Source organism: Passer montanus, unplaced genomic scaffold (assembly GCF_014805655.1).
Source record: "Passer montanus isolate IOZ18808 unplaced genomic scaffold, ASM1480565v1 scaffold32, whole genome shotgun sequence".
Classification (NCBI taxonomy): Eukaryota; Metazoa; Chordata; class Aves; order Passeriformes; family Passeridae; genus Passer; species Passer montanus.
The window spans coordinates 8,527,483-8,551,509 of record NW_024367930.1 but is presented as its reverse complement, the minus strand read 5'-3'; the positions used below and the strand labels follow the sequence as shown (position 1 = coordinate 8,551,509).

Here is a 24,027-nt window from a genome sequence, read left to right as displayed (position 1 = left end):
GGCTGAAGGCACAACAGAGAGCACTAGAGAAGCTAACACACACACACAGGGTCTGTTGAATGCATTTCAGCAACATTCCCATCTCACTTCCATCGTCCTTTAAAGGTAAGTGGTGACAATGCAAATGGAAAACAGGTGCAGAGAGATTTGTTTAATTTTGCAGTGGATTTTTTGTTCCTTTTTTAAAGTAGCTCATGATGAATTTAGTGCAATACACTTCCTGACACCACAGCAGAAAGTGATTTATATTTTGGCTGCAACAGTAAAAAAAAATCTACATGCTTGCACTCAAGAATCACCATAGAGCTTTTCTGTTCCTTTAAAATGATATCTAATGTTTGTCCTGGAAAGGCAATGAAATCAAGCAAGTATTTAATTTGTGTCCTTTTGTAGAAAAGTGTATTTTTCCCTCAGGAAACATTACATTGAAATGACCATCATATTTTGTCAGAAGTAGTTGTTGTTGCCATTTTGATGTTGCTAGCTGTTAAAATGCTCAGCTTCCAACAGAGGAATGAAGATAAACTATAATTTATAGCTAAATAATGGTATGCAATAGAATGCTGCTTCTTGTTAGAAACTGATAAAGTTGTAGCAAGAAATTTTGTCAATGACCATGGTCATTTTTCATACCAGGAAGAGTCCACAAGGAGGTAATGATTATAGGACACACATTCAAGAAATATTTGCATATTTCATTAATTCTGTTCAGAATTCTGTTAAGAATTAATGTAAAGAACTCATTACTGGTGATGTGCTTTTGCAGGATATTTAGATTTACATTGAAAGAAATTCAAATTAACACAGCTTTTAACTGAGGTTTTTTTGGAAAGGCATATTTAGTCAATGTTCTCTAATTTCAGGGTAAGATTAACTAAAATTTTTTAAATTCTGCTTTTTTAACTCTGAGCAGGCTCCTAGCAGTAAGAAAAGGGAGGAGGCAGAATGATAGCGTTAGATTACTTTTTTTCTTCTCCCAGTGTCCTCATTGAATTGAATAGCTTCTCAGTTTTTACTGTCCAACATTACATATTATGGAATTTTTCCTTTTGAAATACTATTTTTCAAGAGTTAACCTTTCTTGGTAATTTTTGTCTGTATTAGTGACTTTGCTTCATTTTCATTTTGCTTCTTGGGTACTGACCTGCTGTTAATAAAAATTCTCAGAAACAGAAATAAACTCAGCAGGAACATTAGGAATTAGGGTGTGTTTTTTCCAAATACCAAAAAAGGCAGCGAACAATGGATTGCAAACTTTTGTTTGACATTGTTTTACTGAGGAGATTTGTGTGAAGATATCTCAAATTCATTTTAAGTCTCATTCTTTTTACAGCTGTAGTTTCTCCTTTTGCTGGCCATCCAAAAAACATACAGCGTGATTGTCATGATTGTTAAGTGAAAAGGATATAGTTCATGTTTTAGAGAGTAGAGATCTAGATGTATGTTGACTCCTGTGCTTGACCTTGAGAGAGCTGTGACACCTTAGGTTTTGTGCCTTGCCCTTAACCCTTTTTTTGTGATGTGACTTTGGTGATGTAACTTGTGTTACCCTGTAAAGCCTATGGCAGAAGAAAGTACAATGTAAGTGTGTGAGAAAGGACTTTGAAATAGTTCTGACTGCAGACTGAAAATTTTACACCACTTTTTAAGTTCTTTGTTTTGTAACTAAACACATTTTATGGTTTTTTTTTTCATTGTGGTTTGCTTTGTTTAGTTTGGGGCTGGTATTTTTTGTTTGTCTTCAATGCATTTCTTGTTCAGTACTCATGCGTAATAATCTAAAAATAACCCTTGGGGTTCAACTTTTTTTTAAGCAGGGAAACTATTTTGAATTTCTAGGAGATTTTGGTAAATCCTGTGTGAAGGAGAGATTAGCAGTTAGTGTCATCACCATTGCCACTTGTCTATTTTGATATTTCATTATGGCTAACCATCCCAGAGTGGTGCTTGGAAAAAAAAAGGTGAAAGAAAACTACCAAGGTTACTCAGTACCATGTATGCAATAAAGCTGTCACTCAAACTCCTGAAACTGCTCTTGAGTATAATCAGAACTAAAAATACGTGCTACTATCTCAATATTTTGTGCTGTTCTTAACAGAAAAAGCTGCTCTATCACATTATTGGGAAATATTATGGTACCATTTAAGCTCATGGATGAGGATTTGGGGATCTTGAAAAAGGAGAGGAGGACTTTCTGTTCTCACCAAACCCTACCCCATGGCTGATCTCATTGTGCATCTTTGAGCTGTGCTGTAGCAGGGGCCTGCAGGTGACTCCAGCAGGTGAGGCCAGGAGCAATGTGATCATGCAGGGCAGGTCACCAGTGTGACCCCACGCCTGCTTTGCTTGGTCACGTCTGATACCTCTCAGGAGCCTCCTTGAGAGGAGCAGGCAGCCCCTACCACAGGTCTAGGGACTAAGAGCCACAGCAATGCTGCTTTATGCAGGGAGAAATGTGGCTGCGGGAGACGCTGTAGAGGAAGGCACAGGACTCATACTCCCTGAACACCTGCCTTCATTAGCATCCATGGCTTTTTAGTAGCTTGGTGGGGTCTTTTTTTTAAGCAGTTGCATCAATGGATTTGGAATGTGACATCAAACATGATATCAGTGTATCACCCATCTCTAATACACCTACACAGCAGCTGAGCTCATAAATGACTAATTAGACAGTGACTGGGTCTCTCACTACTGCCACAACTTCCGAAAAATTCAGTATCTTGGTTTTGCTGTGCAGTAGATTTCTCTATTTCACATTGGAAAATTTGTGTCCCTACTCTTAAGAGTGTCTTTTTATGATTATTACTCTTCCTGTTATTAATATATACTTTTGCTATTGTTTTTGTTATATTTCAGCAGGCATTAGCACTCTGAATAATTACCTACTTTTTTTCTTTTTTGTAATTGTCCTGGGATTTCTCTTAAACACTTAAATCATTAGTGTTTAGGGCCATTCCTTGCCATTAGGGCAAGGAATAACTAACATACTAATAGCATCATTTGTTTGAATCTGTTAATCACAAGCATTCAATAACTGCAAATCTACTTTATTGGAATTGTTGACTTAAATGACCCTTGTGATCTGGTGTCATTACTTCATCTATAGTTCTGGGTTAATCAGTGAGTTTCTGTCTCAGTTAACCTATTAACTGTATGCAGTTAACTGCTGCAGTCTTGCAGTTTTTCTAAAAATTTCCACTTAGCTAGAGAAAATATTACTGCTTGGAGTTGAGGCATAATTTGCAACATTGTGTAGCCTGTTAGATCTCTGTTATTCAGATTGGCAGTGATACTATAAAATGGCTGCAGAGAACATGTGAGCATGTCAAAGATATTTACAAACTGTTTGAAAGATGGGGACCACAGGTTTGTGGCTTTGAAGCAAAAGGTTTGAAGGTCTTTTTCCCTGTTAACAATGATGTTCTACAGCTGTAAAATTCATGTGGTTATGCCCCTCTGTTCACTCAGCAGGATGGTACAAAAGAAATGTACGCTGAAGAATGACTTAAGAAAATCCTGTTTCAAGTGTTTAAGTGGTGGATGGAACTGAGATCTCTGGAACCCTTGGTTTACTGCCAAGGTGCAGATTAAAAAATTCTCCCCACAAGGTTTTCAGGTTCTGGCTATGCATTAGGGCACAGCAGTTGCTCTGGCTGTGGCCAGGCTGCTCCAGGGCTCCTGTGTAGTGTAAGTGCAGGGCAGCTGTAGCTCTTGGTGCTCACCAGGGTGACTCCTGTATTGGCTCCTGCTTCTGAACCAGCCTCCACATATGTCTTTCCACCCACCCCAGGGCAGAGCTGGCCTGTGTTCCCCTTCAAGACAAAGCCGGTGGTGTTGGCTCAAGAAAGGGACTGATGGCATGAAACTGTGACTGATCTGCTTGCAGACCTGGCACAGAGCAGGGGTTGGCTCTTGCTTCCACTGACCCTTGTGCTGAGGAATGGATGTTTCTGCGCCTGTCAGACTATCTGGCTGAAGCTGGCCCTGGGTACTAGCAGCAGTGTAACCACAACAGAGAGGAGCTCAGGATGAAACAATTTATTCAGCTTCTTGGGCAAATTGTCATGGAGCAGCTGCACAGCACAGGGAACTTCTGGTTAGAAAGGAATTTAAACATATTTGAAATAATTATTGGTTTTTTTGTTGGTTTTTTTTTTTTTTTTTAATTTTAAGCAAATCTTCATGAGGATGTGAGTTTTCTATGAATTACAGAATCACAAAATGGGTAAGGTTGGAGGGGAGAAGAGTGGGGTCATCTGGTCCCACCTCCCTGCTCAAGAGGGATCATCCTAGTGTACATGGCACAGAATTGTATCCAGAGGGTTCTTGAATATGTCTAGCGAGGCAGACTCTGCAACCTCTCTGGGCAATCTGTTCCAGTGCTCAGTCACCTGCACAGCAAAGAAGTTCTTCCTCATCTTCAGATGAAACTTCCTATCCATCAGTTTCTGTCCACTGCCTCTTTTCCTATTGATTTGCATCACCAAGAAGAGCCTGGAAACATCCTTTTGGCACCCCACTTTTAGATATTTGTACACATTAGTGAGCATCCCTTTCAGTTGTCTAGAGGCTGAACAGGCCCAACTCCCTCACAGGAAAGACACTTCAGTTCCCCAGTCCTTGTTGCCCTCCCTGGACCTGCTCCAGGGCCTCCATATCTCCCTTGTACCCAGGAGCCCAGAGCTGGACACAGCACTCCAGATGTGGCCTCACCAGGACTGAGCAGAAGGCAGAATCACCTCCCTCGACCTGCTGGCAATGTTCTTCCTGATGCACCTCAGGACACCACTGGCCTTCTGGGCCACAAGGGCACACTGCCAGGTCCTTCTTTGCAGAGCTGCTTCCCAGCAGTTTGGCCCCCAGCCTGTGCTGGTGCATGGGGTTATTCCTCTCCAGGCGCAGGACCCTGTATTTGCCTTTGTTGAACTTGAGACACTTCCTCTCTGCCCTCTCCAACCTGTTGAGGTCCTTTTGAAAGGCTGTACAGAAATCTGGTAGTAGATACATAGGCACTGGGGGAGCCAGTGTGTCCCCAACCCTTGCAAGAGCTCTGGTGCTTGGGAACCAGTTCTCCATGCCTATCTGTCTGGGCTGCATGCTGCCCCTATATGAAAAATTATTCCTCAAACCACTCAATGCCAACCTGTGCATTTTGTGTAAAATACAGGTAAGAGGCACCATGACTTAGACTGTTGGTGGCTGACAGTGCTAACAATGAGAGAAAATGGACTTTGTTGTGTCTGATGCTTTTTGGGATTTCTAGGAGCAAGCACCAAACTCTCCTGCCTATATGCTAATGGTAAGGAGTACTGCAAAACTACTGCATATATGTAAAATCACCACTGTTTTAAGCCCCTTCCTTGAAGTGTTTTTCATCTGATATGGCCAAGAGTGAGTGAGTTCAAGCTGCCAGAAAAATACTGTTTAGATGTAAAGATTAGAAGATGGGTTTGGACAAATGGGTTGAGTGGTCAGAAAAGATAAATTTAAAGCCAAGCTGAGCTTAATTATTTGCAGATCATGATTCCTCTTCATCTTTCTCCACACCCCTGACCCTGGTGGGGTATTTTTCGTGTAACCAGGTCCACTTGTATCTGTTTAGAAAAGTACCTCAGGAATTTGGGGCTAAAAAACATTCTTCTCTTTGTATCAGTGGTTATTACAGCTGTAAAACATCGAAGCAGTGCCAGAGGATTCACAGATGTCTCCTTTCCTGTTGAGGTATTGGGATTCAGTGGGGGGGAAGGGATTAGGGTGGAGAGGGCTCCAAAATCTGACAAAACAGTGGTGTTGGATAGACACCATTCACCTGGGACTGTCCATAGCTTGCTTCCAGCTGAGGAGTGCATGCTTCCCCTTGTACTTCCCTATATGGAAAGTTAATTTATTTTTTTTTTAACAAGGAGATATCTGTTATAGGAAAACCACATGAAGCTGCATACTGCTATGTGATTAAACCCCTGTGAGTTTCCTTTCCTTCAAAAGGATGGCATGTCTGGAATGTATTTGTTTTGCTTACCTAATTGCATGATCACAAACCTATCTGTCTTTTTACACTGAATGAAATGTTATTTCCTACTTCTTGTAAGTGCATTATGAGGCTCCATTTCTCACTTTTCCAGGAAAGAACTTCATTTGTCATTATCATGAATGGAAGTATATAGAAAATTATGATGAAAACCTGCTTCTGCCTAGTAAAACTTCATTTCTTTTTGGTTTATTACCTGGCTCAATGAAATTCAAGTCAGGTGTTTCATAACCGATTGCTGTCTTCCTCATTGTCCATTGTCTGGCAGCCATGAGACTGTGCATGTGAAACTGTAAGGTCGGTTTGACTGAGACAAAAATGATCCTGAAGGATGGTAGGCACTATGGAGTAGGGAGTAGGGAGGAGACATCTAACAGAAAAGCAGGGTATGCCCAATCATTTGTCAATATAGACTGCATTCTTAGAGCTTGTTGTTCCTGGATTTCTTTTAATAGAGGTTTGGTAGTTTGATGTTGGTTTTGGTTGTGTTTTTTTTTTGTTTTTGTTTTTGTTTTTGTTTTTTTGTTTTTTTTTTTTGTTTGTTTTTGTTTTTCCTACAGTGCTTTGATGTCATGAGGTAAACTTCTGATTCATTGAAGTCAATGAGAATTTTGCTGTATTTGCGTGACAGGATTTAATAATTATGAATTTTCCTGTCCCAGGAAGCTGTATTACAGTAATCTTTGCATTAGTTAGTAATCTTTGTTTTGTCTTCCCACCATTTGCTGTACCACAGATAATTTCAGAAAGCTTCAGCTAGTTGTTTCATTAGCATTCTTTACCGGGGTAGATAAAAGAAAACACATTCAAATCTGGACACCCATATCCTGTTTGATGGTCTCTTTTTTCCTAGGGGAAACTAAAGGGTGACTTTCCAAGGGAAAAAAACTAATTTGTCTGGACACAGGCAACTGAGAGATTTGTTCTGTGTTTTGCTGACTAGAATTAATTTGTGGTTCTTTTTTCTTGTCTGTAAGGAAATTGTAGAAAAAACCTGCAATGATAGGTCTAACTCTGTCCCTCACATTTTTCAAAGCTTGTTTTACAGGCTTTAAAACATGCACTAGGAATAATTTCTCTAATCTAGAGTTTACCATCATAAATATTATAGCGAGACCATTCAAATGCCACTATTTCACAGTGAGCATGGGCATGCTGTAGGACTACCATGGTCAAATACAAGCACATCCTTGTTGCATGCACTAATAAATAGTTTTTGAAAGAGCCCTTTCCTACTCTGGAAAGCACCACGGATGTTTCAGTATTATAATAAAACATTTTAAAAGAGGAAAGAAGGTGTGGAGAGGAGCTGGTAGAAAAGCAGAGGGATATCCTCCCTTGTAGAAATATTTTGAAAAGATGCTGCCTGCCAGTTGGTACAACTTAATCCATTGCCAAAGAAAAAAATACGTGCTACTCTGCAGTATTTCTTTTTAGCTGCAAAAATAAATCCTATTTTTGGAGAGATGCTATTTGGAAAAGTTTTAAGCATCATCAGAGGAAACCACCATGTCTCTGTCAGGTATCACAGATTTTAAACTCCAGCTACTACAAAATCCAAGACCTCTATTCGATCTCATTTTAATTAACCTCTATGACAGACTCTCAGCAGGGCTTTCTTTGCAAATTTAATTTAATTGTAGCATTTTTTGTTTTAAGCTTTATTGCAGTACTGACTTTAAATAAAATGCAGAGATGCTTAGCTGATGGCAATATGTCTATTTCTGTACATAAATATTTCAATAAACCAACCCATCAGATCTCATATTCTGCCTTAAGGAGACGTCAGTAAGTGTTGCAAAGAAGAGGAAAACCACCCATACGGTAGCTGGCCAACTGTACCATGACATAAATGGGGGAGAAATCCTTTCAGACCCCTGAGATGATCAGTTTGCATTTCCATAACATGACATTTTAGTTACCTTTCCTTTAGCATGTGTAACTGCAAAGCCTCTATATTTCAGTTCCTATTTTAAGCCACATGCAGTATATCCTACCCAATTAGATACACAGAAAGATGAGCAAGGGTGTTTGTAAGCAGGCAAATGAGATGAATTTGTGGAAAATGTTTTAAAAATAAGTTTAACCTAATCCTCCTGTTATTCTTATGAGTTCATTTATGTTTCTGGCAGGATAACCAGACAAAGCAGGACGTGAGCTGTGACCACCACAAAAAAAATTCTGTAGAAAGCTTGCCTTAGGAAGGTTTTGACAGCTCCAAGGAGCTTATCAACCTTGCTCTCCCTGTATTTTGGAGAGGTGACTTGCTGCACATGAGGGGTCCATTCTAGAGACGTTTTATTAGTCAGATTTAACTGAAAGCTTTCTTGTGGGTGTTTTTAATAGTTGCAGATTTTTCTTTCAGTTTTGCTGTCTTGTTTTTTCAATCTCACAGGGCATCCAAAAAATCTGGGATGTTCCCAGGCTTTGAGATCTCTGTGGACCACTGAATTATGTCAGCTTTTAAGTAGCTGTCTGTGGTATAAAGCAGCAATCTGGGGTACAGGCAAATCTCCTTCTTTCCTGTCTGTCCCCATAAGGGCTTGCTGTACTGAGAGGTGTGTCAAGATCCCATACTCCACATTTGCTCTCTCAAGTGTACAAACTACTAGTCTGTAAGGCAATTAACTTCTAATTATTCAATCCTCATTTTTCTATTGTTCTTCACAGCACATGAAGGAATCAGCACTTCTCAGGACTTGTGCTTTACACAGTGCCTCAAAAGCAAACACAGCACAATCCATTTTGAGTACTCTCCCTTTGCTATTCAATCTGCAAAATGTTCGCACCTTGGGCAGTGAAGCTCTGAGAGTAAGAGCAGATTAAGCACCAGGCACCAACAGTGAGGTGAGAGACAGATGCCGTCCTTAATTAACTGTGAGCACACAGATCCTACATATGTGGCAAGGCAAGTTCTGGTGAGGACCTGGGACATGACAACTAAAGGTCCTGGTCCCCCTTGGCAAGTTTTAGCACCTAAGGATTATTGTACCCTTGGGCATTGCAGCACCAAAACAACAAACAGACTCAATGGGAGCCGGCAAGAATGGTGTCACAGGTACTTCTCCTAATCCAACAGTGTGTATTTATCCATCTTAATTGTTTGCCACTACAATCCCTAATCCTGGGTAATGTATGGGTATGTGTGTTGAGTTCACCCACTCTTTATTGAGATGCCCATTGGAAACACACGTGTGCTGTGCTCCCATAGTTAACTCTCTCTGGTGGATTCATCAGAGCAGACACAGAGAGTTTGCCAGGGTGTCATCCTGGAGCAAGGGTAGAACTAAAATGCCACTGCATCCAAAATACACTATGATGAGTACCTTCCTCACCCAAAGGGAGCAGTAGGGTTATATTTTTACCCAAAATAGAAGGATGTGCATATATGAGAGCAGGTGCTGTGAGTTCACTTCTTCATCATGATAGGCAGAGGATGAGAGTATTAATGTCTCTCTCTGACTCCTCCATTTAAGCCAGTTGAAATTAAAATTGTTGATGAATGTGGTGGGAATACTGAAGGGAGTTGGAGCCATATGTTTTCTTGCATTCTGGGATACTCCTACAACTAACATTCTGTTTACATAATATTCCTGAAACATAAAAGCGAAAATAAATCTAGCATGTGAAAATTAATAACAAGTAATTTCTCTTATGATAACTCCAGAGGAAGCTGTTGTAAGTGTTAAGGTATTCAGACAGCTGATTTTTGTACATCAGCTCTCAAATGAGGTATGTAGTTTACAGAGAGTGAGTGCTTAAGGTTATGTAGTCTATGAGTACATGAAGTAAGAGCTTGTTGAGAGTGGTGGATACCATGGCAGCAAAGAAAAAGATTACGAAGTTCATTTCCTAAGTGCTCCTTCTTAGCACTTTACATTTTCAAATCACAGTGTAAACATTTAATTCTCACTGTTACCCTGGTTTGAAGTTGTTGAAATGAAGAAAGGCTTCTTTGCTGTGCAGGAAGCCAAGAGCAGAGTTGAGATTAAAATGTGAAAATGCCTGGTTCCTGGCCTCAAGCTCAAGTCCTTCTGATGGGATTTAAGAGGTTTCACATGCACAAAAACTGTATTGTCTTATTCTTGTCAAAGCAAAAATTCTCAAACTTACAGAAAAAAGCATTGCTAGTTATTTTAAGACACTAAATATTCTCTGCTCCTTTAAGGCCCAGTAGAGATGACAACCTCATTAATATTCCATGCAGCAATGTGTCTTTGGCAAATAAGAACCTTAAAATAAGTCAAGATCTAGTAATGAATTGAGGCATGGGCTATAAAACCCTTGCATTTGGAGCAAGAGGAGACAATATGCAAGAAAACCCCCACTGAACTCTGTGTTCAGATATCAAAGATTTGGCTGAGGTTTGAAAACCCATTTTTGTTGTTCTGCTCATCAGTCTGTCTACATGGGTTTTTCTCTGTTGTATTAATTTTTCATCCCATTGTTCATGAAAAAGAATTTCCATACTTCTTGGAGTATGGCAAGGTGATGACATAGATTATAGATGTCCTCGTTGTCCTCAAAAGATGATGTAAACTTTCCGTAATTTTAAGATTTGCTGTGGTTATAGAAAACATTTTTTTTTTGAAAATATTTTCAGAAACATCTTATGGACTGGTTGGCATGAAGGAATACCCTTCTTGGCCTTGTGTCTGAAGGCAAAGACTATTTGCTGACAGTATAGAGAAAGATCACCAATATGTCACTAGGAGGGGTTGAATGTTGTTTGGTAATCAGAGAGGAACTTAAAGAGAACCCACAGAAAAGTGCCTATTTTATCTGCCATTGAGCTTGTTAATATGATCTCAGGTTCTATATGTTAATTATAGGCAGTGTTTTGTCAACATCTGAAAAACGTAGTTCCCACTATTTGCATCAAAATTCCTCACTTTACAGAAGGCCCAAATCTTCACTGCAACCATTAGCAGTAAAGATCTGACTTCAAAATATCCACTAGCCCAGAATCAAAATACATGACACAGGCATTTCAGCCCATTTGTAAGGGATATTTGGTTCGTATTCCATCTCTCCTTTGACTGACCTGCTCTGATTTCCAGATCATTTGTTTCTTTGGTTAGTTTGATTTCTACAGTAATTTCAAACTGGTATCCACCGATACCCTGCAGATGCAGAATGCAATTAACAGGCATCTGTGAGCTGTGTACTCTGCACAGCTGGGTGAGATCACACCAAACATGGTGGCAGAGAGACACCAAAGGAACAAATTTCTCTGGCAGGGTGTACTCTCATGAGCCTGTGCTTTCTCCCAAGATGTCTAGACTGCTGCCTGACTTGACTTAATCTATTCCATGGCCATAAGTCAGTATTACGTGGTTGCCAGTGATATCCCTGGCCAGGATTCCCATCTGGCTTTTGAGGCAAGGAATTCACGATGCATGGTTCTTTTTATCAGCTGCATGCAAACTGTGCACTGTAGCCCCAAGAATTTTCTTTACCTGCATCCTTTATTTGTCTTTGTCTCCCAGTGCTGTTCATATTTCTTTACAAATTGTAAAGGAACACTTTTTAGTTACGGAATACCACAGGGTTTTTTGTCAACTTTCTTCATCTATAGAAGTTAAAATTTTATATGGGCAGAGGATATTTAACTGTGGCATTGGAAGTAATAACATAAAAAGATGCTATTTATTTTCTTAACTGTCCTTGCAACAGATGGGGGCTACATTCAAAGCTATGCCAGGATTTAAAATGTAAATGCTCAGAGAATTGTTGGTGAAATATGTTTTAGTTCCATAACTGTGATGGGAATGATCGACAGTGGTCTGTGCAGAATGTTTAAAAGCTTTTCCATATGACTAGGAAGTCAAGAGCTGATAAATTTCCTCAGTGTTTATAATTAAAACCCAGAAGAAGATATTAAACATTTACTGGTTTCTATGTTGTGGTCAATATTAAGATTTATTGATTTGAGGACCAATATTGACTGGGGGGGAAACTAGGCCTGACTTTTCTCTTTCTACTAAATCTGGATGGTGACCGAAAGCAGAAGGTTGCATGGTTTAGACATCCAATAGCAACTTATTTCAAGGATAAGAACTTTGCCTTTCTGAAAGATTTCAAAGTTTTTTGTAATGTTTTTTGCAATGCTTTAGGAAAACTGGTATTGCAGTAATGCTTTTAAGTGCCTTTTATTTGTGGAAATGCCCCTTTGGCATACAGTTATTGGAGTTATGTGGAGTGCATGAAAATGCTGGATTGGCAGCCTGAGGGAGAGAGTTTTGTGTGTTGAGTTGGGTAGAGTGTTGTGTGAGTGCAGTATGAACAACAGCAACACAAGTTTCTTGTGGTCTCTTACTGTTACGTTTCCAGCTCAGAGTGTGACAGTGCAGCTTGCTGAAGTCCACAGAATCATCCCCGTGTCTATCCAGTCCTTGACTGTCTCTGAATTGCTGCAAACAAATGATGACTTTTGTGACATGAACTGTGCCTTCCTGAGAAGCACGAAAATGCACCTGAACTCATTCCAGGTCACCACTACTTACGCATTTGTGTTAAAAGTTTTATAATTTGAAAACATCAGATGCCTGAGAGTTTGAGCCAGGAAAGTCAGAGATCAGAGACTGATCTCATAAACCAACTTATTACGTGACTATCACTCCTACATACACAACATATGTATTTTTGCCTGCTCCTAACTGTTGCCTGAATTATATGTATTGCTAAAGATCTGAACACAGAAATTAATCTCTTGCAGATGCTGACTTGTGGCTGGCAGCATCCTTCATTTTCAGACTTAAGGTACTAATAAAATGCTTAAATCTGCTTTCCATTCAGATGTGAGAAAGTCATCCAGATTGACATGAACCAAGTCTTTAATTCATTTTTGTTGGTGGCGAGAGTGGACCTAGCTCATGTCTCAGGGTTCTAGACAGGATGGTATTTCATGAAGTAGCCCAATAACCCACTCAACAGTTAGATCCAGCAAAGTAATTTATCCAGCAGCTTTTGCCACCTCCCTTTCTGGGCAGTTTGGAGCCCATTTTGGACTGAACTCAGGCTTCTTGGTGGCTCAGCAAAAGGATTTGTTATGAGCTGAGTGTGGAATGACCAAGAGAGAATTACTGTTCTTACGTGCAGTAAGAACATAAACAGATTTTTAATATTGAGTGTCAGCTGAAAAAAAAACCAGTTGTATCTTAAGGTTAGTTGTATATCTGAAAACTGGCGAAGGGTTTTCAAGGTTTTCAAGGCTTGTATTGGTGTTGTCTTCCTGTTCTGTAGTGTCCACTGTCTGCTTTGAGTGGAAAAGTGATGCCTTACTAGGAAGATACATTGTGTTCAGGTAGCTAGTGTTTCTGGCAAACAGTTTTAACTCCTTTACTTACAGAGTTTACCAGAAGCCAGTTGCCTCAATGTTAAAAATTTTTAGTGCTCTTATATATCTTGTATATATGAATACTGGCTTTCTGTGCAGTAATCCAAATTAAAGTGTGAAAGAATATATATTCCTTTTTGGGTTTTTTTTGTTGACCCTTTGTTTTCCCCTATTGTAGTACAGGTGTGACAGTGATGGAGGAGCACGTTTACAGGTCTGTGGGGCTGCTGGAAAAAAGGTCCCTCCCAGGGCTGTTCACAAAGTGAATCATTAGCCTCACTGTAACAATAAATACCATGACAGAGAACATGGAAGGATTTATCCAAAGGTCACATTCAGCCAGAAGGTTTCTCTGCTGAAAGAAGCTTGCAGCTGTGTTAAGATTAAAGAGTGTCAGAGAACCATAATGTGTGTGATTTTTTCACTCTGAGTAAAATATGAGCTGTTTGTCTAACAGCCCCAGATGAGGGATTCTAGTGTCAGACTGCCTAGGGGCTGTCATGTATATTTCCAATGGGTTTTAGTGTTCAGGAATAATCTCCTCTTTGATACATTTATCTGACACATCCTAAACTCTTGTGATGTCCAGGAGGAAAGCTTTGTCCTTCTATTCCAACTACTTTAATAGTGACTTAGAAAAGGGAAGCATAGTAGCAACAACTCAGACAAATAACTTAGGTCTAAGTTATGTCCCTGAAATGGAAGCAGTCCAAATTAATCACTCACCTCCTTACTTGAATATGCTGGTGGGCCAGGCTGTGATGTGATAAGCATTTTATCTGCAGCACCCAAGAGCTGCTTGGGTGTCTCATCACTGGTGGGCTTCGTTATAAACCCTTGTGTGAGTTTTTATGCATGCATGGAAGGACACAGTCAAGTAGTTCAGTATGTGGCAACACTTCTATGGTTGATCTTGTTAGCCTGCTTCTTCTTTCATTGATAATATTTTAAAGTCAGGAGTGGTGTCATGAGTGTAATACTCATTTAGAAGCAAGAGTTTTGCCTTTAGTGGCATAGGTGCACTGTAACCCATGGTTGCATGAAGTCTCTCTTTGGTCTATCCTTAGCAGATTACACTGGTTTTCTCCTCCATGGCCAACAGAGAGCCTGGCTCTCTGAGCTCAGGCAGGACACCTTGAGCTTTCAGAATCATTCTCAGCAGTGGCAGTCCCCAGTAGATGCTGTGGAAAAACAGCCGTGGCACAGAGGAATATGGAGTGTTGCTGTACTGAATGTTCCTTGTGAAGTAATTGTGGTTATTGTTGCATCTGTGGACAGTAAACAAATTAATCTTCTGACATGTTGCAGAAAACACCAGAGAAAAACCATGAGAAAGTTTTATATCATTTTAATAGTGCTTTGTAATTTCCTACCCACAAGTAATTTAATTTTTCATCAGAGGACTCAGCATTGGAAGTGCACATGTGGTGAACGTGAAGGAGAGAAGTTCTGCTGATCTCTCCTCCTGGGTTTCCATTGTGAGTTGATTTTTCTGAAAACACTTAAGTGGCATTTTTTTCCTTGTATTTCATAGAAGCTTCAAATTATCACCTTGTGAGAAGTGGACCCTACTAAGGACTGCACAACAGGTTATATGCAAATATTTCAACAGCCCGGCAAGAGCTCTTTAGCAGCCATTTAGCAGGTTTTGTGTTTACAAGTGGGATTAAAAGTGGCCTTGACTGACAGCTCTCTCAGCAGTGTAGCCATGCTAGTTGTTTGGATCATCTCTGAACCTGCTTTCTGGCTCTGACTCCACATGGTTATGTTGGCTTGATCTAGGGAGTCACATAAATGATTGTGGATTGTTATAAGAGATGGGCTTCCGTGTATGATAGCTTTTAAATATGGAAAGTTGCCATGAAACACATGAGGAAAAACACCTGGGCCTGAACTGGTGTCATGTTTCTGTTTTACTTCTGAAAAACCTAAGATTATATCCCAATTGCACAAGATAAAATACCTTAAATTAGTTGTCTTAGCTTGAGCAGAGCTCCTAGAGGACCTTAATCAAAGAAAAGCACACAGAAAAACCCAGAGCTTTTTGTTGTTTGAGGGTTTTTTCCACTTGTTTAATACAAAGGTGATTCAATCCTAGTGGATAGCAGTCACTAATTAAATATTTCTCTGTGTTATTGTGCTATTAAGTAAAAAACCTGTAAGTGATGCAGTGATACTCTCAGCTGTAGCCTACTTAGATGCAGGAAAATATCAGAGTCCCATTGTAAGGAAGTGATCCCTTTTCTTCAGGTGGCCTTGGTCTTTCATTTTGAATCTCCAAAGCTTTTTAGTAGGCATAATTTTTTTAAACCTTCAAGAGGTGGCTGGTGTTTTGGAGGTGAGTGAGTAGGAGGCATGAGGCTTGGGCCCAGCTCTGTCCTGTGTCACATGTGAACCAACCAGGGATACATCACTCAAAGTCTTGCATCTGAGTATGCAAGATAAAGCCTCCAAAATCAGAGAGAATTGGTTTTCAGGTGCTATGGTGGAGTCTCTTCTGACCTTTTGGTGCAGGTGGGTTATCAGCTGTGCAGAACATGGGCTGCCATTTAAACCACTGCCCATCAGTGCAGAGTTTTGCAGATACAGCCATTGCACCACAGACTGAAAATATGTGCCTGAACCATCCAGGCAACAAGTATTTCAAAATTTATTTTTATTCTCTTTTATAAATCCACTTCTTCTTGGTCTCTCGTACTCTAGTTTTATTGATGAATGCTTGCAAAAGAAATAGCATAATAAAATCTCTCATTAGGAAAAGATTTTGAAGCAGTGACCCTCTTCCGAACTTTATGTCATGGTTTCCATTTGCCGTCATGCTTGGTGCAGTTTGAAATTTCCTGGCGTCTTATCCATTGGCTCAACATAGCAGTTTTCATTTTTCTTCATTGCCCAGTTGGTGGGCAGAGACCAGGAATGTGCTTCTGGAGTGGCTTGCTCTGCTGCAATTAGGTCTCCAATGAACCAACCCAACAGCTTTGCTAATGTCAGTGGGAGTGTAGCTGAAGAGTGTGTTTCATGGAAGACAAGTTGAAGAAGCAGACTGTAAAGTTTAGATTTGCCACCTTTTTCAGTTTGATGACTGGAGCAGAGAGGTTGGCACCAGATTTCAGAGTCATTGTGAACTGGAGGTAGGAGGGGAGTCCAGTGCTGAGAGCAGCAGCTGGCTGCTTGATCTAGCAAGTGAGAGGTATTTGCCACTTAGCTGATCTCTGGTGCCTGCATTTCCTGACTTGCATGCTGTGTGATTCCTGTGATGGTTGGAAACAGCAATAAAAGTGGATTTAGAATGAAAAGATTCCATTCTGCCATGTGGTCTTTTAGAGTGCCATGGGTTTTCCTATGGAGGTTTCTGGGAAAAGGGCTGCTCCAGGGGCCAGAGGTGTTTACTTCATGTTGTAGGAATTTGCACTCCAACCAGAATATGAAGCTGTTGGAAGTTCCCTGTAGATAAGACCACGAGTGTGACTGACAATGTCAAGGGGATATCTAAATGGAGAAATTTACTTATTGACTGTTGCTGTGTAAGTGGATATTTTTACAGGGACTGTCCCTTTGCAGGAGAGAATATGCAGACAGCTAGGACTGCATATTGCCAGTTTCACCAGCTCCAGAGGTTACTCTCAGTACAAGCCTGTGGCAGGACAATTTCTGCAGATCTCTTCCATCTTACATCAGCTGTAGGTCAGACCTTAATGGCACATTTTTCATCTGTCTCATTGCAGATGAGATGATTTGCTTGAGGCCATTCCTGATAATCACATGTCTATTTAGGATTAATAAGAAAGTGGTTTTTAAGCCTACCCTAGGCTGCTGTGCTACTGCATGCTGTAGATCATAGGGTCTGTGAGTTCCACAGCATAAAACAATAGAGGTATTTTGATTGGTAATGCAATAATATTAACAATAATGATAACCAATTATATTGGGGAAGAATTATTGCTCAGTAAAGTTCTTCCATTTAGCCTTCAACCTGATATTTCCCTATTTTGTCACATGAATGGAAAAACAGCTCTGGGTCCCTTTATTGTGCAGAAAATGGGAAAAAGAAAATAGGTGCTGGTATTGTCATCATGGTTGATGAAGTCTAGTCAATTTACAGATTTTTCACAAAGTTGCTGGAAAAGTGGTGCTGTTTTTATTTCAGATTATAATATGGGATAGCACTTGCTGCTTCTGTTGTCAAGAGTAACTCAGGTTTTGAATGTCACCCCTCATGACCCTCTGTTTGACCTGGATAGCTCAGGGCTGATTAATCTAAAATGGTGCTGCCAAGACCTTGGGCCAGGGGAGTGTATGTCTGTAAAATCTGGTAAATACTAGACAAGTAATATGATTACAGTGATGAGGCAAGGGCATCTACCACCTCTGTGCATATCCCCTGTTGCTTTTACAAGTCAGATGCAGCAGGCTGTGTGCTGTGCTTCCCCCTGCAAAGGGCTGGGATTTGAAAGGCCAGTTAGCACATCTGCTGTGTTTCAGGCAGCATCAGAGGAAGCTCTAGGAAGCACATGTACCCCAGAAACATGATTTACATATCGCTCTCTGGTCACAGAGTGCGATCTGTGCATTTTGTTCATTGTCATGAACGCACTGGAAGGAGAAATAAAAAATGAGAGAGGGTCTGCTTCACTCAGATAGTCTGCGGCAAAGACGAAAGCAGTGAAACACCTTGCAAGACAGAGCAATGGGGAGATCAGAAGGTGGTGTCAGGGCCAGCTCTGCCATTCCCCCACTGCTGAAGACATGATTTGTGAGTATGTGAGACAAATAATTTCCCAAATTGTCACTATTCCTGTGCCTTCCCATAAATGGGTCCCACAGGGGAGGTGCAGATTCCTTGGTTGGGTCTGCCCACTGCCATGAACTTGGAAAGAACAAACTTAAGACTTGGCATAATTTCCTTCTTGCGTCCCACAGATGTGAGATCTGACTGTCAATGCATATAATTTAGCAACTGCCTCTGGTTTGAATTGAGCCTGGGGCTAAAAGCTGTTTGCATTCAGTGAGCAGTATGCAAATTAAATGAGATGGTGACTTCCCTCTGTTATTGGACATTTATATAAATAATTAGCAGCAAAGTGGTATCCTCAAAAGAAGCTGTGTAAAGGAGTCTTTCCCCACCTGTACAGCTGGAACATTTTTAATGCTGTGAAAATACATTGTTTTTCTTAATTTCTTGTTAGATGGGAAATTTTAATGCTAAAGCTTTTGTCTTGCCTGTGTTTTGTAAGTGAAGAATGTAGGATTTTTCACAAGTTAAAAAATATATAAGGTGCACAGACTTAGCAGGAAACAGATGGGGGGAAATGGTATTCCAAGCTAGTCTGACTTGAAAAATATTTAGTGAAATAGGTTTGAGGCTCCAGATTGCCCACTTACTTGTGTGTAAAATGAAATATAGAAACAGAACATGGAACAATGGAATGCTTCTGAGGCTTTATCTGATGATCTCAAGCATTCAGGGCTGTTTGCTATCATTGCAGCTTCTGACTGGCATAAAACCCACCCAGTGGTACAATGGCCATTACCCTTGTGGAGTTCATGGTGCAAAACCACAACATTTTTTTTGTGTGACCAGCTCCATCCTTGCTTTGTAATTTGCAGTATTTGGAGCATGTCAGCAATATATTTCAAATTTTCTCAGCTTTTGGATTCTATCTGAATGTAAAGAGATTCTGTTTGAATGTAAAGACAAGAGCACTTTCTGAGAAGAGGAGGAGCAGTAGAAGCAGGGAGGGGATTGGAGGGGATTCCTTTATCTGGCATCATCATGAAAGTAGCTGAGTCAAGGCCTGAGATTAGTTAACTATCAGACCATTGCAGCTCCCTGGTGAGTGTTCCAAACCAACTGGCTGCCTAGCTGGAAGGTGCTTCAACCCTGGCTCTTTGGTTCTGCTTGGACAAGCTGCTCCACAACTGGGCAGTCAGGGGCTGACCCCAGCCACACAGTCCTGGGCTCCAGTGACCCCACTCAGAGGTTCAACCTTGTGGTTTTTCACAGCTCTTCTTTTTCCTCTTGCTAACATATTTCTAAAACAACAGGGGTTCAAAGCAGGGTTGAGAAAAGATGTGGTTTTCAAGTGATTTTTGAACATGGATACTAGCTCTGTGAAGGACCAGATGTAGAAGGGTTAGGGGAAACAGACTCATAAATTGTTGCTGCTGAGACTGTGATCACATGTGATATTATTCCACTGCTGAAAACAAATATAATGTTTTGCTGCAGAGCCAGGTTTGGGGTTAGGAAAGTTGGGTAGAGATGCTTGCCTGGGGCTCTCTGTGGATCTTTGCTCTTTCTAGTGAAACTGAACAGATTTATGGTTGTTTCTGGAAACTAGAAGTGACCCAGTGTGGATCCAGAAGCAAATGTTCTTAAAACGGAGTGTTCCATTGTGCGTATGTGGAGATATGCATATGGGGGATGGAGAATGAGTTTAGTTTGTTACTAAGTTGGAACAGATGTCAGATCTGGGATTGGAGATTTCAGTTCTTCTCCTTGTCTTGTGGAAACAATGCAGTCCTATCATTTCAACTGGTGAGTTGGAGCTGGTGTGCAGCTTAGGTCTCAGCTTTTTACCCTCTGAGCTCTGAGGCTTGTCTGAACTGGAAAGGAAAATACAATGCAAATGTTATGGTCCTGTAAAACCAAAATGGAAACTGATGTTGGGAACAAACATTGATACTTCTACGGACAGGAACTTCCCACTTTACTACTGTTCTTCTAGATGTCAGACTGTGCAGGCAGCTTAATATCATATATCAAAAAGTAGATGAACTGCTTATCCTCTGTGTGATAGAATTGAAAATGAAGGATTTTTTAAGACTTAATCCTTCTATTCACCATTTTGAAATATGGCTAAGGAAAATCCTGTGTGAGTCAAACAGACAAAACCAGCATACAGAGAAAAACGAATGAATGTACATACTGAAAGGGAACATTTTATTCTCCCCAAGTAATACATGCCATTTTATGGTTTATTTGAAATGAAGTAGTCGGTCCTGGCGGGATAGTGAGCTACTTGGCACATATGTTCAGTTGCATCCATAGAGAAAAGAAATAGCTCTTTCTGGAGAAAAGTCAGTTTGTGAGCATGAGAGAACTTTTTCAGAGCTGGTCATGTAGGATGAGACGTCAGAAGCAGGTGGTGCTGGCCAACCATACCTGGCACTACAGACAAGCAGAATTTTACCCTGGGCTTCAACAGGCATGGAGTTATACCAAGACCAAGTGTTTCTGGAAAATGTTAACCATAAAAGAGCCTTCTTTTCTCAAGCCAGGCTGTGTCCTCCTGTAACCAGCTTTTCAGGAGAAGGGAGAAGCTGGCCTGAGGTTAACCACCACATGCCCAGCTGAGACCAACTCCGATGCTTAAAATATAATTGTAGAAATGCTTAAAATATAATCCTTAGCCAAAGATATGGCTATGTGCCTAATATCCAAGTGCCCCAAACAATTTCTTAGAAATACAAATAGTCATGTCCAAGTCCTAGCTAATATTATTATTTAACTGTAACATCAAAAAAGCCTTATATGTTAATATTCTAGTGTGCTAGTGTCAAGCACATATTAGAGTCTCATTGCTGCCCTCAAAAAGTTTAAGTTTTAAAGCTGTATGTTTTTCTGGCATTGTCCTGCCAGTACTGAACTGCATTTAATAAAGAAACAGCCTGCTTCACTGCCACAACCTCCCCATCAAAGCACTTTCTCCACTAACATTTCAACGGGATTAAAATGTGGGTGTATTAAGAAGCAGAAAGAGGGAATCATAATGGGGTGTCTGTAAGATTTCCTATCTTCATTGGATGTATGTCGTGTTCCCCAGCTTTTCTTCCTGTTCTTAAGAAACATAGTCAGATCTCACTAACTCAGCAGAGTCAGGTTAGAATACTCCTTACATGGAGTACCCTGTGGGGTTGAAAGCACACACAGCATGAAGTTTGTTATAGGACTTACTATATGGCATGCTGCCTTGGAAGAGAGATCTGTAATATAATCATCAAGATGCCTTATAAAAACAGATCTGAAGGAGTACAAAGGAAAGCTATTTGCAATGCACAGCAATACATTTTATTGAGCATACACAACCAAGAAAGGTATTTATCTGTACTTCTGAGCACATCTGGAGACACCCCTACAAGTATACACCCGTGAAGGTTCTCTTTTTCCAATGAGAAATTAAGACCAAAGACTAACCATATGTGAGCATAAAAATTAATGTGACAGTTTGAATTAAAAGTAAAGCAGGGGGAAGGGAGGGAGTGTTAATACTGTGTTTGTCTGAGTTTCTTTTCTAAACATGTGATTCTGACCACCTCAAGTCTTCCTTCACTTTAGCTTAACCACACCCTTTTTGTCACTTACCATCGTGAAAATGGTACATTTCTGTGAGATGATAAGCAGGTGTTACTTTTCATTCTGGCAGCAATGGCATTTAGTGCAGGATGAAATAATCCTACCATTAAATAAGAAGCTCACAGTGGTGTTGTGAAGCTTAATTTGTTTGGAAAATGCTTTGCAGCATTCAGATAAAAGGCACTCTGGATATTCAAAGTATTATTACTGCACAGCTGGTGGTCTACATGCTGCAGATGTTTCTTCCATGCTGTTGCATGGTTACTTAAGTGGCTTCTTAGTGCAGATGTTCATGAGTGAGCATGCACAACCTCCTCTGCTGATGTTTTTTGACACGGATTTTATTGCTGCTTGACTTTTGATCTTGAAAAGAATATTCTTCTACTGGTGAGGTGCTACGTGTGTGTATGACTACATCCCTGTTGGTTCAGCCCCCACTGCAAACAACAGCATCTGCAGATATTTACTGTGGGCCTTTCTCTTTAGCCTCCATTTCCTTCTGTGGCTTTTACTTGTTCCCACAGTGTTTGACTCCGGGGATTCTGACTCTTCTGTTAATACTCTATCACCATCACTCTCTTCATGCAGACGTGATGATTCCCTTTGTACTCTGCCCAGATGGGATCAAGAACTTCATTGCATCTTTATTTTTTCTTTCCTTGCTTGCTGCTGCTGTTACATAAATGGATCTCTAAGAATTTCTGGGCTTGCCATTCACAATCTCTCTGAAAGGATTCGAAGATAAGATTAACTTCTAATTTCTTCATGTTTTGTGTTTCTCTGTCTTTCTTACAAGTGGAGTGAGAGAGTTAAGGTATAACTCCAGCTGACATCCATATGAATTGTGCTGTACATGTGCAAATCTCTAAGGCTGAATGCTTTCATCAACCTGTTTGGTGAGAGAACTAATGCTAAAATTTGCCTTCCCCTTGCTTTGCTGTATTTCCAGCAAATGGCAAGATATCCACTCCAATACAAGGGCAACTAAGTTAACAAGATTTTTATCTAACCTGAAGTACAGTGTATTGCTGACCTAAGAGTAGAAAAGAACCAAACCTGTACACACCCATTGCACACAAAGAGAAAGAGGAATGTACAGCAGAATTGTACGGGTTCTGATTAACACAGACTTTATTCACAAGATTCACATGGAGGACAGAGAGAATTTTGTGCAATATACTCGAGCGTTTATTCTGATAAGTATTAAAAATCCAAGCTTTCTGGGCAGCCTATTAAACAACCACAATCTTGCAGCTTAGAGGAATGAATCTCAGCCTTTGTGAGAAGGCAGATGCTTAAAGCTGACTGCATCTAGACAAATAACTTCAGAAAGAGAAATCCTACTACTTTCTGTAGCATTTTATGCAGAATTCAGTATAAATCATAGCAAAAGGCTCAGTCCTTAGCTGTAAAAGTTAGATCTGAAAGAAAGACACCTTGAGAAGGCTAGACCCTGGCTACATTGTGAGGTAAATTGCACCTTAAAGACTTTCTCCTTTCCCCTGATCTTTAAATGTGTAACAATTTGTCAGTGCTCATGAAATCTTCTAAATCATATCCATGGAGACTATGGCTACCTTTAATACACAGAATTGATAGGGTTTATGCAGATATATACCCTCTGACCCTACTGAAGTGTCTCTTCTCTTCTCTGGGTTCATCTTCGTAGGCATAACTTTCATTCTGCCTCCCTAGTGTCTCTTAACTATAAAAATTGCTTCACAAATGTGTAACAGGATTTACTTCACCTAACTTCCTCACTATTGCTGCTCCAAAATGATAGACTTCTGGTATTTCTACTTGTTCAGATTCCCATATTTTTTCATCCTTGACTGCTGGTACTGAAGTTATACCTCTTCTTTTGGTACACCTATTTCTAATATTGATATGCCCAATATCACAGGTAGGGTAGAGGGAGTGGAGAGGGACTGGGGGAAAGAGGAAGGGAAGGAAGGAAATGCTTCTAGTGTTCTCTCATTACTGACTTCATCTCCCCTGTTTCATGACCAATACCTCCTCCCCTATTCTGATATATTCCTTTGCTCATTGTGGTTAGGAATCCCAGCTGAAATCAAGTCATCATATGGGTAACATTTGGATTCACATAATTTTCTTCATTATGATGTGATCATTGTGATTTACTATTGCTTGATAACAAAAGATTCTTTTACACATTATAAAAGTTACATTAAATCACTGGCCCCAGAATGGAGGCTGAAAATCAGTGAGGAGGGGCTTTTACTCCAGCACTTTGGCTTGAGTTTGAAACGTTTCACACAGTAGCTCTGCTAGGAGTAAACTGGG

At 40.3% G+C, this 24,027-nt stretch overlaps 1 protein-coding gene across 2 annotated transcripts in view; it reads left to right on the top strand.

The window, feature by feature from the left end:
• The window catches only part of BMPER (BMP binding endothelial regulator), a 146,174-nt gene that overhangs the window by 103,502 nt on the left and 18,645 nt on the right, over nucleotides 1-24,027 (top strand). The gene's annotated exons all lie outside the window — the stretch shown is intronic.